This window comes from Thunnus thynnus, chromosome 8 (assembly GCF_963924715.1).
Source record: "Thunnus thynnus chromosome 8, fThuThy2.1, whole genome shotgun sequence".
NCBI lineage: Eukaryota > Metazoa > Chordata > Actinopteri > Scombriformes > Scombridae > Thunnus > Thunnus thynnus.
Window position 1 is genome coordinate 31787783 of NC_089524.1, and position 17804 is coordinate 31805586.

At 38.5% G+C, this 17804-nt stretch overlaps 1 protein-coding gene across 2 annotated transcripts in view; it reads right to left on the bottom strand.

Annotated features, from left to right (window-relative positions):
• The window catches only part of nlgn1 (neuroligin 1), a 355494-nt gene that overhangs the window by 320962 nt on the left and 16728 nt on the right, over window positions 1–17804 (bottom strand). The gene's annotated exons all lie outside the window — the stretch shown is intronic.

Consider the following 17804-nt stretch of genomic DNA (forward strand, 5'->3'; position numbering starts at 1 on the left):
GTTTAGAAAACCTCACAGCTGTCCCCCAAGACAAAATCAAACACTTTCAAGATGCCTGGTATCCCTTTCTTGCAACTCCTCCAGAGCAAACAGACCCTCCCCTACACTTGTTGGCAAGCAACATAATTCTCAAAATACAAAAGTTGTAATATAATGCAACAATTTGGTGATATAAACACTGTAATTCTGCAAGACAACTCAACATTTATTTTTTATTTTTCTCCAATCTTAAAATATTCTCCTCCATCTTTACTTCCTGGGCTGCATACCAAAGAAAACTGATGCAATTCATGAAAACAGAATTTCTTTTAAGACTTAAGAATTATGTGTGGAGCACAAAAAGCTAAGTAACGGTACATTTAAATGTATGCAGAGTGAGGTTAGTGAAATTAAATCTGTTCAGACAAGGAAATAGACTGAAATAAATCAAAATTCATTTCTTGCCTTAAATGAGCAGACAGGAAATATTTTCAGTAGAAAATCTATATGCCTGTGTATGTGTGTAACAAAAATATACTTTTTTCACAGACACAACGTACGCAAACACGTCAGCAAGCTGAGACACCTTAAGCGAGCTATGATGTAATTACACACATATATATGGAGATATGCACACACACACATACATGCACTTTGGGCTAGACATAGCTCAGATTTATGCAGAATCGCAAACACAGTCACACACACACACATCCCAGACAGGGAGGCGGGCAGTGAGTGGCAGGCAGGTATGAGACAACAAGACGTACAGCATCAGCAGCGGGAGAATGGGAAGAAAAGGAGACAAAGACGGGAGGAGGTAGGGATCAAACATGAGTGTGTGATGTATAGACAGGACGCTTACACTCTTCTTTTCTGTGTGTATAAGAGAGTGTTTGATCATGGATAATTTAGCATGCCTCACAAGCAAACTGACGGTAATTAGGAAAACATGATAACAACAGAGGAAAGTCAGAACCTGGAACTGATTGTATAAGTTCTACCTTGCCATCCACCGCACTGTATATTTGTGTATTCTCATTACAAACCGGTCTGTTTTTGTGTCCAAATTTGCCTGCTATATTTGTGAGCAAAGACCTAAATTCCCTAGCGATGATCATGTGTTCTATTTTCATTTGAAGTCAGGGGAGTGGTGGTTTTAATGAGGAACATGGCTACAGAAACAGACTGCCACATAGAATAAAAAATAATTGAACCATTTCATTGAAAATAGACATACAGGCAAGACATTACCAATCTTGTTTGACAAGTAGTTGACATACAGTAGATTGACAGTGCAAACTAGCATACATGGACGTAAATTAACAGACACTTGCAAGAGACTTTTCTTTTTTACCATATCTGAGCTCAACAGCTTTTTTTCCTCTTTTTTTTTCTTGCACAGACAAACTGACTGTTTTAATACTCTGCATGCAATCTGCACTCAGCAGGAATGCACAGCCGTGAGTTCCACACACACATGCACACAGACTTATTCACACAGTGTTTGTTTGAGTCCAACTTGAGTTTATTTGTCCCTCCTCTCTCTAACCCTGCTGCACTGCTTTCACAGTCCTTGTTTACTGTTGTTTGGATCAGTGGTGCGTTTTTGTAATGCTTTCTATTCAAAGTGCAGCTGTTAGAAGTGATGCATTTTGACACCCATTGAGATGTACACAGGGAAGATGGAGAACAACATACGTGTGCAAGAGCCATTTGAGCATTCACCTTCACAGGCTGCATAAAATGGTGAAGTAAATAAATAAAGTGAAACGTTTCACCCTTCTTTCATTGCTCTCCATATAAAAAACATTCTGTGGCATCATGTTGGCAAGTAACAATGTTATTATGTGTGCACTGAATGTGAGTACAGATTGTGTTTTGACCAACAAGTCTTCCGTTTGACCATGTGACTTCAGAACGACACAAATCAAAATCAAAATGGTTTAGGCACAAAAAACACCTGGTTAGATTTAGAGAAAGATCATGGTTTGGGTTAAAATGATCACTTTGTTAAGGTTGGAGAAACATGCGGTGTGGGTTGAAGTTACTACTTCCTGAAAGTTAGGCGACCATCGTCATGGCTACAATAATAACCACAGGGTTAAGGTTAGGGGATGATCGTAGTTACACTTTTTTTTAAAAAAATGTCTTGCCTGATGGTTAGAAATGTGACACTGATGGGTTATAACCTCCACCCACCCCTCCTCCTCCGCATGAGGAAAATTATCAACATATATACAGTATGTCATCTGAAATGTGCCACTGTTCCGGGTCATAATTACTAAGGCCAATAGATAGCATCACTCACTCAAATGTAACTATATGTCATTTTTGAGTTTATAAAAAGCATTGGTATTATCAATGTACAGGCCAATACTCCCAGATTCAGACTAGACTCTTTATGAATGACCAGGTATAATGAATGATCCATTTTAAATGTATAGACATGACCAATATTGTATTTAAAGGCCAGATATGTTTCCCATTGTCTTTGACTTATTTCTATAATCTACATATTGTTTAAAACACATCTTTTGACAGAAGCCATGTGGGAAAGTGGACCATGGAACTGCTCAAACTATAAGACTGCTGACCAAAATTTCTGACCTGCTAAAAATACAAACCAATTGTCCGACAGCCAGATTGTTAAACAATTAATCGGGCATCATGACCTCAAACGACAAGCGATCTGGCAGAAATTCATTCCTCTTCTAAAATCAGTCTCATGCAACCTATATGGGGTTAAAATCAGACTTAATCTGTCAAGTGTCTGCACAAGTGTTTAAGATTGAAACTAGTCTGTCTGGGTCTATGTCCCATGTCTATGTCAATGATGTGGTGCAATGCAGTCAGTCAATCATATGTGTGCTTCTGGCAGAGAGTCAAGAGTGATAAATAAAAGGTTCAAAAATAAAATATGAGTGATACCAATAATGACAGGATAAGGACAAAAAGGTTAATTTCTCTGAACAGAAGGATGCTATTTTAATGCCCAGAATGCAGTTGTGGCACTTGCTTGATGCTTAGCTTACAATTTTAGTGCTAATATTGTGGCAGCTGAGCATGGTGTTCAGTAATATTTAATTTAAAAAAAGTATTTAATTCTGCCTGTTATTAAATCTTCATCTTGTGTTTTCACATGACCTTCTGTGTTTCTTCTTCCACATCATGTCTTTGCCTTCACTCATCTGTTTAATCAGTCACAAACTTCTGTGTCTGTGTATTCATTCACACTTATGAATACACATTGTTAGGAGAATGTGACAGTTTCCTAGACTTACAGCTCTTCCTCCAATAATAATTTTTAGAAAAATCTGTACAAGATTTCACACACTGCTGTCACATGAACGCACTCACACACACACACACAATGATGCCAAAAACCACAAGTCATTTAATTTCCTGTGCGATGCCACCTCTTGTCTCATGGTGCGGCTCCAATCATCTTTCAGACAGACACACACGCGCAACCAATTATCTTGCTGAAGACTAGAGGTCTATACACCTGCACTCTTGGGTAAAAATAAGAATCCCAAAAAATAGAACCAGTGTAGTCTATAGTATGATTTATAGCTTATGTAATATCCACAATGGTCACATGTACAAATGATGTCAAATGTGTCCAAAAACCCACAGATTAAAGCCACATTTGACTGTTTTCTTTAATGTTGCAATGACAGCCTTATACAATCCATTCATTCAGTAAAATCATATTAGTTGCCATGTTGATGCCAGCGGATAAACTGCTTCGTCGACTGCCTTTAAAAGTCAGCAGTTTTTGTTATTTGTTCAGGGACATGGAAGAATTGCCTACTAAACCTCTTTTACTTTTAGCAAACCGAGGCGTGCTAAATGGTCTCTTTGGATCATGTCAAATGAGGAAACCAGTGGAATATGTCGGCATTTTGTGTATATTGATGGAACATTACAAGTGTCAAACACAGCAGGCTGTTGGAAATGAAAATTACCACTATACCTAACTTTACATCCCCTCCAGTAAAATTTTAAGGCATATAAAAATACTGAAAAAAAAAGCTTATTATTCCCTCTCCCTCATTGAAAAATCCAGCACCAGTGTGTATATTATAGACAGACAGACAGAAGATGTTTCATACTCCACTGTAAATTCCAGTCTCATGTATGTGCATTGTATTGTGTAAGTTGCATACTGGAGTACAATTGGCTCCAAACTAGTTGTGATGTCTCAAATCAAGCTTGTAGGTACATGAAATCTGATCACAATCACACAATCCTGATGAAGCAGTTACTGACTGTTGTTTCTGGGGCTTTAAGTCCTATTTTTTCTGACTACAACTTTTATCAGGTGCAAACTAAATCTGAGAGTCCTCAGAACCATTTTAATATTTTTAATCTTTCAATATGAGTAACAAAATACATTTTTCTCCCTCAAAATGTGAAAATATATCTCAATCCGCTTTGTTAAATATGTTGCTTCTTGTGTGTTTAATGATGGAAGATCTTCACATCATTGAACAATAAGCTATCATCATCTTAACAGGTAGTGATTTGCTGATTTTGAAAAAAAACAATTAAAGTATGATTACATGTCTAATCCAGTAGCAACCAATTTTCCTATGATGTAGAGTAGTGTTGTACGTACAGAACCACATGTGTGTCCTCTGTCCACTTTCATTTTGAAGTACAACAAAGCCTTAAAAGGCCACATACAGTCCCAGCTATTAGCAACATCAGCACAGGCACTGGAGAGCCTTACAGTCAGTGAAGGTGGGTTTAGTGGTTCCAGCAAATGTCATGGAACCATCAATGAATGCTGTCATGATAGCACAGCAAAATTCAACTTAATAATAAAGCAGGTTTCTTAAAAGGTTTCTTAATAAGAAACCAGATTACAACTTCTTGAGAACCTTTTACTTAGCATGTAAGGGCATGACGGTCTTCCATGATAAAACCCTTTAGTGGCTTAAAAATGCTTTTTCATTTAAACCCTGTGGTGTGACAGTTTGCATCTGCTGATGTTGTTTCCTCAGAGGCCTCCTGAGACGCAGGCGGCAGTCGGTCAAGTGGCAACAACGTGGGAGTGAAGGTGAAGCATTAAAAGAGCAAACAATTTGAGTTTCCCATCTGCCAGCTCAGAAACAGGAGTAGAAATCCCCATTTTTCCCCGTGAAACATCTGTTGAGTCAGACTAAGTAATCCCAGACGCAGTGTCTCTCTCCAGTCAAACCACACACAGGGGCAACAATTGTGAACTCAAAGCACACATGTTGATGAAGCTGACATTCATCTCCTCCATCCTACCAGCCCAAGCAGCCATACTGGCAGACTCAAGCCCTCCTACCCCTCCTCCCAGAGACTATATTTCTAAACAAACCGCCGCTTATCGACAACAGCACACAAAAAATGACATGTACACAAACAAATGCAAAACAGGGAGCCGGCGCTCGCAGAATAATAGCAGACAGTCAACAAGCGAGAGAGGGAGTGAGGGCGCTGAAAAGGAAGCTGTTTTCATTGATTGTTCCGCTGTTTTGTTAATGAGCCCATAAAAGTGGCTGCAAGTGTTCTTACAGCGAGGCTGGAGAGGAAAAAGATGACATGCTGCTCTTTCTTATCATGGACACATGAACTACTGGGGAGCGACATAATCCAGTTGTCAAGTCAAACACTGCTAGAAGCACGCAGGAAAACTTCTGAGACTTCTTCACAACCTGAGATCATGGTATAACACCATCATTCATCTATCTACATCTGACACGCTTGATTTGTCAAACCTGAATAGGTCACATGCTGAGTGGCTGAATTGTGTACTGCTTTGTTCACTGACTGATGTGTGATATTCTACATCTTAAATGCAGCTCTAGATTGTTATTTTCACACTGATCCAAGATAGGCTCTATGCTAACTTGTCTGACCATTTGTCTACTTTTTGTGTTTGTTTTGGCCTTCACTTGTCCAGGTTCCATGTGCATCATGTCAATCACCACAGCACAATATTCAGCCTTGTAACAGGAGATAATTACAAGAGTAAGTTATTAACCTTAATTTTACTGACTGGGGTACCAGCAGACCCCAGAGGCATACTTTTTGTCATATCTCACTTTATTCTATTATTCCAATTTTTCATGACTTTGTCAATTTGTTCCTAATGACTTCATAACACTGTTTTCTGTTTGTTTTAATTAGTGCTTTTTAAAAAACCAAATACCAACCCCAGTCAAAAGCACCCGATTCCATCGCGCAGTTTTTTATTGGGGTCATGTTTAAAATGGGTCTTATAGTTTTAAACTATCAAACACTAGCCGCAAATTAACTAACTTTCCTAAAATACTAATAATTTTTTTTCAGATGATAATTACATAACAAAATGTTTTGAGAAGAAATAAGTTAAGAACTTGCTATGATGGTTGATCATAGGGACCCTGGTCAGTAGTCCTTGTATGTTAAATATGTTGGTAGGATGAGGGTTAAACTAGTTTTCTTCTAAATAGACAGACATTTTTGGATGGATTGTTTTGGTCCATGAGTTCGGAAATCCCCTTTGACAGCCCTTTAAGTCACCACTACAAAAAAGGAGGAAGGGTAGTTTGCAGATCTTGAGATTTTTGCAGCTGGATGAAGAGGGATATTTTAAGTTTAATGTCATTCATATATAGGTACTTCCCACATTAGAACCATAGGAATAAACTTCTATGTCCTATTTGTCCTGTTTTGGACGGATATTGTTTGGTGGTTTGGTGATCCTGAAAAGTCAGAGGATCACCAGGGTTATTACAACTCATCATGAATGTATGCACCAAATTTCAAGCCAACTCACCCAACTGTTGAGACATTTCACTCAAAACTTCTTGTTTGCACTAGAGAAAAAGTCAGGGGATCACCAAAGTCAATATGATTCATTTAGGAATCACATGTTTGTACAAAATGACCAGACCTGTTTTAAAAACTGAGACTGACCAACAGACTTTGCAATCCCTAGAGCCACAATGCTACCAGCACATCAGAAACCTTCACAAAGGTGCCATTTATTGCAGGCTACCTAATAAAGTGGCAAATGTATGTATACAAAGGTAATGTGTGTCATTGACCATGTGTGAGAGGAGAATAGGGCATGCATATGATGTCACTGCATCTGGTCACTCCCCCGTGGGTGAAAAACACACAGCAGTCAGCATCTGCCATTGATGCATTCACATGGAAAAATCATGGGAAACGCTACTAAAATGGTAAAGAGCTGCTGTGCAACTGACTGCACAAACGCATTCAGAAACAATTCAAGCAAGAGCATTACAGACTGCGGAGGGCTAAAGAGAGGAAAGGAGACAACATGAAGACATTTTCCCCCAGAGTAGCCTTCACCAACCAGCAGATAGCTGTCTAAAAGTTAGAATTCACCATTTTATTATTTCATTTATTATTGTAATGTTGTTGGTGGCACGGGGACGACATATCTTATTCAGTGGCAGTGGCACCACAGTGATCACACACGTCTCCTGCCAAAATTCAAATGCAATGTGCTGGATTATAATTCCATCAAAAGTGCAATGGATCAGTGAGTGGTGGAGGTGCAGCTTTAGTAGTCAGTGGCTGTCAGTAGCCTACTTTTGGAGACACATTTAAGACCAGTTAATTGGGGACGGCTTGTCCAATTTGGGGACAAAAGCCCCCAATGTCCCCAATTGGGAAAAAGCTGATTTTGGGGTCAATGGTTAGGGTTTGGGTTAGGGCAGGTTAAGTAGTGGTTATGGTTATGGTTAGGGTAAATCTCCTGGAAATGAATTTAAGTCTATGTAATGCCTCCAAGTGACGTAGGTAAACATGCGTGTGTGTGTGTGTGTGTGTGTGTGTGTGTGTGTGTGTGCTGCTCTTGTCATTCTCTCTCTGTCTGTCATCGGATCAAACCCAGCGTCTGAGACTGTCAGTATCTCTCTGTGTCCATCTATTTCTGTCTCTGTCTCATCCCCCTCTAACCTCTCTGTCCATATTCATCTAAATATCTTTCGTTCCAGCTCCTACTCTTCATCTGTTTTTTTTTCTAAGAGATGTAATCCCAGAATCATTTTCCTTTACTATATGTTATTAATAGATTTTGATTATATGATAATTTTATGTTTTTAAATTGAGAAAGATGAATATGTACTATAAATTTGGTTGATTTTTCAATAGTACAGCAAAAATCTATTTTCATCCTTGTTTATCTGTGTTGGTTTGGGAAACTACACGTCTTCTCTTTTGGTAATGTTGCCTCTCATGCTATAACCATGGTACTGTACGTGTTGTATGTATGCACAGACTCTGACTATGTCTCTTTTTATCTCCATCACTGAATCTCTCTGCGTCAGCTGACCAAAACAAAATCATTATAGCCACATGACTGCATTTTATCTCCATTTCTCTATTTGTTTTGTTTGTCTGTCTTGGTTATTTCTCTTTGTGTCATCATTTTCTTCACTCTGTGGTCTCATCTCACTGCCCTCCTCTGCTTATGTCTGCCTCTCTTATTGTAAAGCAACAGGGAAATTACCCTTAAATGCAGAGCCTACATCAAACAAACTGGGAGAAACAAAAGAAGGCAGTAAAGAATAGACTGAGATAAATGTACATTGTTCATGTATAATTCAAAGCTTCATCATTTGAATAGATATTATGAGCAATTAGGCAGTTTCATGTATGATCATTGCTCACTTCAGCTAAACTCACAAACAAACTAACATAAACAGCAACCCTTCATCAGGTCATCGAAAAAAACAATCACTAAATGAATTGTTAATGTGTAAAAATAATGTTTCAATCTTTATTGTCTAATGAAGTGAAATTTGATTTGCAACCAAGATTTTACTGTCACTCTGACAAAAATAAGGCAATATGGGAAACCTCAAAAGATAAATAAAAGCATTCAATAACAATACTTTTATTAGCACTTGCAGACATCTGCACAAACAAAACCACATCCTCATCTTTATATTCAGAATTATGTTAATGCCACAATGTGTAGACGTTATGTAATTTATGATTGGTGCCCCACAGTGGTAGTACAAAAATCCTCCCCATATCAGACTGTAATGCACTCTGCTCATTTTTCTAAAAACTACAATGTATACCATTATTACTGTATACACTGAGGCTTTAATGTACACTGTCAAACTTTTCACTGTAGATTTGCAGTAATTAACTGGCACCAACTTCGCCTGCAAAGTACTGTATTTTTTACAGATTCTTACTGTATTTTAGAATTACAGTGTATTACTAGAAATAAATGTACAGTTCATTACTATTCTTGTAAATTTACAACATAATACTGGTCAAAGTTTTGTTGGTAAATTACTGTTTATTTACAGAATGTAAACTGTATTTGAATCTACAGTATATATCCTGTATTTAATGGTAATTGAAGAATGTTACTGTAATACTACTACTACTTCTAATAATAATAATAACAACAACAACAACAACGGGACTATATTTGTTATGCAGTTCCTGTGCTAAGCACTGAGATAATTGTTCCCCATCCTGATGAAAACGCCTATGGTGCATGCATAAGCTCATACATGTGCATGTATATGAATTGTACACTTAAGGGTCTCAGTTTGAGGGTTTGAAAATATGGTCACCCTATGTTAGTTAGGCAGCCCTAAAAGTGTTTAGTTTGCCTAGTTTAACCTGTGTTGAAAGCACCTCTCGACAGCTTTCCTGCAGAAACAAACCAGGAGCCAAATTTCTTGTGTAACAGGCAAGAATTACCAATTTCTCACAATGTCACAATGTCATGTCCAGAGAAAACATTCTGACCACCTACAAAAACCTGACAAGACAGTATTGTTATTTGACTGATAAGCAAGCTACATACATCTGGAATATATGTTTTAATGGAAGTATTGCATGTTTTACAAGAGAAAAGGTTTCAAGGATGAGAGCTTTTTTCCTCATATGTCTAACAAACTTTCCCACCAGGAACTGAAAGTTTTTTGTATTCTCAAAACATCTTTTCCTGTAACAGGAGATGGAAAATGGGGGGTCAAGGTCATCTTTGATTTGGTCCAGTAGAGTCCAAGTTCTGACAAAGTGACTGGTTGTTTTGGTGAATTAGAGGTCCACCAAACAGTTCACAATGGAAATTTTTATTTTCAGCCCAACAGCATTATTACCACTAACACAGTGGAGTGATCACATGCTATGGTAATGAGTAAATGTCCTTAGTAGTTCCTGGATGACAGCAGAGAGGAATAAGATATATCAGGGGATACTTTACTCATTAGCCAGATAAATTAATTGTTGCTTTTAATCAAATACCACCATATTTATCTTTTAAGGAAGTTTGTGCAGGATAGATAAAAAGGTAACGGTACTTTATTTGTCACACATACAACGCAATTCAATCTCTGCATTTAAGCCATCTTTAGCATTAGGAACAGTGGGCAGCTACTGTGTATGCCAGTGCCTTTAATGCAAAACATATTTTTGCCCCCCCAACAGTGTTTCAACTTAAATTATAGGTTATGTATTATGAAAACGCACTTCTTGTCACCAATTTCCACAGGTGTCCTTGAGTGCACCGCAACACATTATCTCCAGGATTAACACCTAAACTCATACTGAGTCTTAAAATAGTACAGAGAAAAGTGAAGAAATAATTCCAATTGTTTCCGCAGCAGCTTCTCTCATTTTAATAATTTACAGAAACAAGGATGAAATCTCTTAAACGAGGCAGGAAAATTAGAAAATCACTGCACTGGTGGCAGTAATATGAGACTTAATTCAAATGACTGAAAAAATAAAATTACCCCAACCCATTGGCTGTCATTTTTGTCAAAGAGGTTGATGTTAGACTCAGTAGTTGACCTAACTATTTTTGCAGCACTCCATTCTGCTTTCAGTTCAAATACTTTAAACACAGACATGAAGAATATTTCACATGAATGCATGTCTGTTTTCTCTGTCTGACTTTTCCTTCCCCCCCCCATTCTCCCCAGTTCTCCCTCTCTCTACTTTGGCGTTAATTTCCTTGTTGCTTCACTTGACTGGTGATTGAACGCCACCGGGTGTTCAGAGCAAATTTCACACGTGGTCGGGACTGGGTTACCAACTGTAAAATCCCTCTTCAATCTTCACCTCGCGTCTTCATTCCATTTCCACTCCCTCCTCTCTTCCTATCCGGCGCTCACTCACACCTTTTTCTGTCTTGTTTTTTTTTCCTCCTTAGCATCATTTCCTCCTCCCTTTCCTTCCTCCTCATCTTTAATTAATTTCTAAGCATACGTATGAATTCTTGACCCCTGGTAGACCTGTTAATGCAGATACCAGCACACTTTTCACTCCCTGTACTGTACATGTATGTATGTACACTCTGTTCCCCTCTGCTATAAACTGCAAATTGCTCTTTTCATCATTTTCCACTGCTGCTAATTCATACCCTTATACTCTCATATTTTCATTCATCAACTTCTGCTTAACATGAAAAGGTTGTGAAGTTGTGACGTGTACATGTTTATAAAGCTTGTATTTCTTCTCTTCTTATCTATATTCTGCTGTTTCCTTTGCTGCCCTGCAGGGATCAATAAAGTTTTCATCTTATCTCTTTGCACCCTCTCAGCTTCACACTCTCCACTCCTCTTCCATTTCTCCTCCTCTCTCTCTCCTTCTCTTTTCACACCTTTAATCAGATCATCCTGCCTCCACCTTTTTCCACTTATTTACTGTTCTCCTCCTCTATGCAGCTCTTCATGTCCCCCTTATCTGTTTACTCCTATTTTTTTTTCTGTCAGCAACCGCCTCCCTCCATTTCTCTTCGCCCTCACTTCTTCATCCTTGCCCTCCACTTTCTCTTCCACTCTCAATCTTGATTTCTCCTCTTCCTCTTCTCTTTTTCCTCTGTTTCTTCCTTCTCCTCCCAATTTCCTCCTGGTCTCCTTGCCTAACCTCATCTCTTTACCTTCCCCTCATCCTCCACTTCATCTCTCCCAATTTCACCTCCTGGCCAGGGCAGGAGTGCTGCAGCAGCGTAACAAATCCCCACTGAATCCCCTCAGTCTGAGTCGCTGTTCTAATGAGCTCAGATCAGCCACGGCAGCCTGCAGCCACACTGCTGCCATTTCACTGACGCTCAATGACAGCTATTAAAGTAAAGTGAGTGTGTGTGTGTGTGTGTGTATGTGTATGTGTGTGTACTGGGGGGCTGCACACGTACATGTGTATGTATAGCAAATATGACGCAGATCTGCCACAGTGAATAATAAATGTGTGTAGAACCTTTGGAGGGTGGAGACTAAATCTAATTTAAAAAACAAGGAATGATGCTTAACACTAAAGAACAATTCACAAGAGGCAAAGTACTACGTCAACACTATTGAGTCCAACGCAACGTGAATCATTATAAATGTGAGCTCCATGACAAGACGACGTTTAAACCTGAAAAACATCTTTTCGAAATTCCAGTCAACATAATAAATGTTAAGAGAAAAAGTATTTTCATTTGCACTGATTAAAAATACAGTTGACATTTGATTACATTTGATTCAGTAAGTGTCATACTGTTTAAAAGTGTTAAAAAACGCAAATGAGATAGAAAATATCTTTATATACTGTATGTTACTAACATTTAAAGTCCCCCTCCACTCAAAAGCGTCTTTTTCTTCTTGTCAGTACCATTGAATGTTTGAACTTCATTGTACAGAATGATGTATGTGCAGAGTTTGACACTAGAAAGCTGTTTTCACATTCATCTGTTGAAAGTGGAAAGTTTCTCTGTGTTCATTGAAAATCAGATTTTAAGGGGCGGGCCTACGAGCATGATTTGTGACATCACAACTAAATTGGAGCCAATCGTAGTCCAGTATGAAACTTATACAAGTGTGATGTGGAAACTTGAAGCCTACAGTGCACAAACACTACTGTGAAGTAATTAAACTTTGGAAATGAAATATATTTACATATTCACAGACTCTGGAATGTTTAATGAAGGATGCAAATCTCAAGGATTTTAAGATGATAATTATACTTTTTTGTGGAAAAACCAAAGACCCACAATATTGTTCAAAGCAGAGTATTTTTATGTCTTAATACATGTCTGGAGGGGATCTTTAAGCTACATGAGGGGGAATTCAACTTAGACTTAGAGAGATGATTGATTTTCAGAATGCCGTAATTAAACAAAAACATGACTTTGTCTAATGAAGTCCAAATTGTAAAACTAATAATTGTAAATAATTATAAAAGTCACAATTCACTGGTAGCCTTTAGCAGAGCTTGCACCTACCACATATGGAAGTTAACACTGCAGCATCCTCATGCATTTCAACTCAGACCCGACTCAAAGTTCAGTAACAAGCAGCCAGATGTTGCATGTGGAGTCAATGACAGCATGCTCATCATATATTCAGAAACACACCTAGAGACACAAAACAAATGTAGCCTGACAAGAACTTAAACCCATGAGGAGACACGTGGAAAATATGCATACAGTTTCCGAACTAGCTAGCACCTGTGCAGCTTACATATTTAAGACACTGAATTCAACATATCAAACATGGACACAACTTGCTGTGATTCTGCATCATACTGAGGTTTTGTTGTTGTTTTGTTTTTTAAACCCTGTATCTCCGTAAAACAGTGTACTTGTGACCTCTAATCACAGGTTGCATTGTGTCTATGGGCTTTGAGCAGTTCACCCAAAAAGCTATTTCTGCCTCACAGATTGTTTCATTTCAATATTTTCAGAGTCAGAAATAAGATGTTGAAGTATGCCGTTTCTTTTTGCTCTCCTGATTCAATTTAAAACCCTTGGAGGGGTCCTGACCTGCAGGTGGGTAAACATTGTCTTATCAGATAAAAATCTACAGATTTATAATAGTTGCTGTGGTATACACGCTGCAAAAATGTACTTTTCTTTCTGAACGGGGGACGCTAGAAATGCAGTGGTCTAGCCTCATGTCTTTGAACACATAATACAAAAGAAAGGATATGTACAAACAAGAAGGGACTGTGTGTTTTTTAATAGATTTAAACTAGAGTTAAGAGCCATGAGTGTGTTAAAGCTGCTCTAATAAATATTTTTACATAAACAATGGATCAAATTTGACTAAATAATCTTAGATCAAAGTCCACTTACCATTTTTTTAATCCAAAGTTTTGACCTGCATTTCAAGATCTTTGTCAATGTTTGCTCAGTGTTTACTGAGTTACTGTAGAAACACTGATAAAGACCATCAGATCCAATTTAAAGCTCCAGAAGAAAATAGTAAGTGGACCTTGAGTTTATGTTTTCTTTATTCTCAGATCAAGAATGAACCTTCATGCTTAATTGAATGTTTATGTGGAACATGAAAGGGGTCGGAACACAAAGGATTATCACACAACTTTGCAGGGCCCACACACCCTTCTCATTAACCATGTTTCCTGCCGCATAAGGCAAAAAAACTCCATGAACCCACTGTTCTTTACCTGCTCAGCACCAATCAACTGACAGACAAAGGTAGAGACTAGCTGGTGAACACAGTGGAGCATTAAGCAGCTAAAGATGTTTGAGACCAAAACAGAGCTAAAGAGTACAGAGTGAATATTGCACTTAGATTCATCAGGTGGACAGAAACATGACTCCAAATGAATGCTAATGATGCTCTGGTTCTGCTGGATGTGTAAATGGGCAGCTGTTTGCTAACAATGTTAGCCATAGCATCATTTTAAAGTGATGACATGTCAGTGTTGTTTTCACAGCTGCTCCCCCAGTGCCCCCACTTGGGGGAGCAGAACAAGAAACTCAAGAAAATCAATTACTGCAGCTATTAATAGTCTTTCGAAGATTTGGGTTTTTGAAGGTCATACAATTTTTAGGTCATACTATTTTTAGTATTTTTAAAGTGACAATGGAGGGGGTTTTTTTCCCCTTAATGATATTTGACAATGTGAGCATTTTCATCCAAAATTTGCATCCATATTACACTCTGTTGGAATGTCAATCTAACTCTAGTGTCACACTTCATGGTTAAATAGTACAAATGAGTTCATTGCTTTTACCTCAATTGAGTGACTGATTAGAAATTAAGTGATATACGTTGTATCAAGTGTTAAGGAACGACACTGTTGCAGTTTTCAATCCCACTCCATTCAAAGCAGTGAGATTCAACCACAGTAACGTAATGTATTGAGAGATTGGCTTTAATAAAGTAGAGTCAGCATGTCGAGGCAGCCAGTAGGTGTAGTGATTATCTGAGAGGGCAGTCGGGGGAAAACTAAGGGCCAATCATTTCATCCTGACTTGTCACCACACAGAACATAGTGTTATTTTACAGAGAGGGATAGAACAGAGAGAGAGAGAGAAAGAGAGAGAGAGCATAAGAGCTCACAGGAGACTTATGGCTTAGTCAGTCACCCAGCTAAACACTCCATCAGCCTGCGCTTTAGTCAGTCTCATCCATATCCTCCTTCTATTTCCCATCATCCATCCATCCATCTCTCCACTCACTGCCGATGTGTGATAAATCCCCACAACATCACAGCATTTTAGCCATCCCTCCATCCCTTTGTCTGTCCTATTTTAAGCATCTCATCTCATCCCTGTCTGTGACACACACACACACACACATCAGGGCTTGTGGAAGGGATTTATTGAAGAGGTGCTTATGACTATTTGAGGGATGTGCTTAGCTTGCAGGTCCATCCAGCTTCAACCTCTCGCTGGTCTGAGCGAACCAGCCAGCCCGAGTGGGTATGTGTGTATGTGTGTGTGTGTGTCAAAGAGAGAGAAGAAGAGAGCAAGATGAGCCAGGGAAAGGAGAGAAGAGGATGAACTCTACTGACAAAGTCCACTATAAATAGTTTCTCATCACAGCTGTACAATTACCTCTGTGTCCATAAAGGGGAGTTTACCAGCCCGCAATAATCCAGCTACACTCTCCTCTGTGTGTGTGTATGATGCTGTTGGCTCATGGAGACTTCAATCATCTATTACTTACAGTTTTCATATGACTTTGCCATCTGCTTTCTATGCAGTTTAACCAGTGGCAGTGTTAAAGTGTGGCTTTGGGTGACACTGGATACCCTCAATTTCTGATTACCGACCTCATAAACCACCAGCTGTCTGCTAGAGTTACTCTTTTGATCAAAGGCAGGAAACTCACTGGAGGAGAGGACTATAAACTTCTGAAGCTCTGAGGCAAATGAGGGGGAAAAAAAGCAATGTGTAGACTGAGGTGGTAATAAGACACATTACTAAAGAAGAAATGATAAGTAAAGAAGCATGATGTTTGGCTGGGACTAACGATGACCAACAGACAATGCTAACATGCTGATGTTTAGCAGGTATAACGCTCACCATATTCACCTTAGCATGCTAACATTCGCAAATTAGCACTAAACACAAAGCACAGCTGAGGCGGATAGAAGTGTCATCAGTTTTACAGGTATTTATAAAAAGTAGTGGACAAATGAAAACTTTGACCTGATGATGGTGCTAGATAAAAAAAAAAATCATGCAGATCAGTTAATCTGCAGTACAGCTTGAGGAGGACATGATCATCATAACAGTCCATCCAACAGACATTTCACACAAAACCACAAATGTCAAAGTCATGCTGTCAGTGGATAACCATAGTCATTAGGTTTCATATTCTGAGCACCATCAATGTAATCATCAATGTAGTCATTGACAACATTGCACCTGTTAAAACTAAAAAACACAGAAAAACAAAAAGCCCCCATGGATAAATGGAGTGGTTGTTAAGCAGTTTAAGAGAAAGTGTCACCAGGTAGTATGACAGTGGACAAAGACAAAACTTCAGGTTCACCATGCAATCAACAAGGATAGACTGAATGACTACAATGAGGATTCTTTCTTCTCTAATATCATTAATGAATGACAATAGTAAAATGCTCTTCTCTACTCTCAGGTCCTCCACTTGCTGCTTAGATCCTCTCCCTACTGCATTTTTTAAAATTGTTTTTAACTGCTTAACACCTGAGGTATTAGAAATTATTAACTGCTCTCTTCAATCAGGTATTTTTCCTGCAGCATTTAAAACAGTTGTCATTAAACCCCCTCTGAAGAAGAGCAACGTTGATGCAACAGTTATTGCTAACTTTAGGCCCATCTCCAACTTACGATTCCTCAGCAAAATACTTGAAAAAACAGTTTATTCTCAGCTTAATAACTATCTAACATCAAATAGCCTTCTAGACATTCATTAGTCAGGTTTTAGATCTCACCATAGCACAGAAACAGCACTCAAAGTTGTGAACGATCTGCATATAAAGACAGACTAATAAACTATCTGTTCTTGTGCTCCTGGATCTCAGTGCCGCTTTCAACAATGTTGACCATGATATTTTACTAGAAAAATGGGTTTGCCCCGGTTCTGAACTGGTTCAGAACCTACCTACATGACAGATAGTTCAGTTGGAAACTTTGCATCAGACAGAGTGGGTATTATGAGTGGCGTACCCCAAGGTTTGATTCTTGGACGACTACTATTCAATCTCTATATGCTCCCACTCGCACATGTAAAACAGACACACAAAATAAATTACCATAATTATACAGATGATTCACAACTGTACATATCCCTATCTCCTGATGATTTTAACCCAAACCATGATCATTCCCTAAACCTAACCAGACCTTAACCACAGCATTGTCACACCATAAAACATCATTATTCAACAGGTAAAAATGTTAATATGCTACGTTTGTAGGAATATTGGTATGATACATATTACATGTATTGAAACGTACATATTCAGCGTTTTTGTGGTTTGCAGAAACGTTCAATGCCAACTTTTTGTTCTGGTGATTGGGTTGCAAAAAAGACCCTGAGAAATTAATCCATGCATGTATAACAAGTAGATTAGACTAA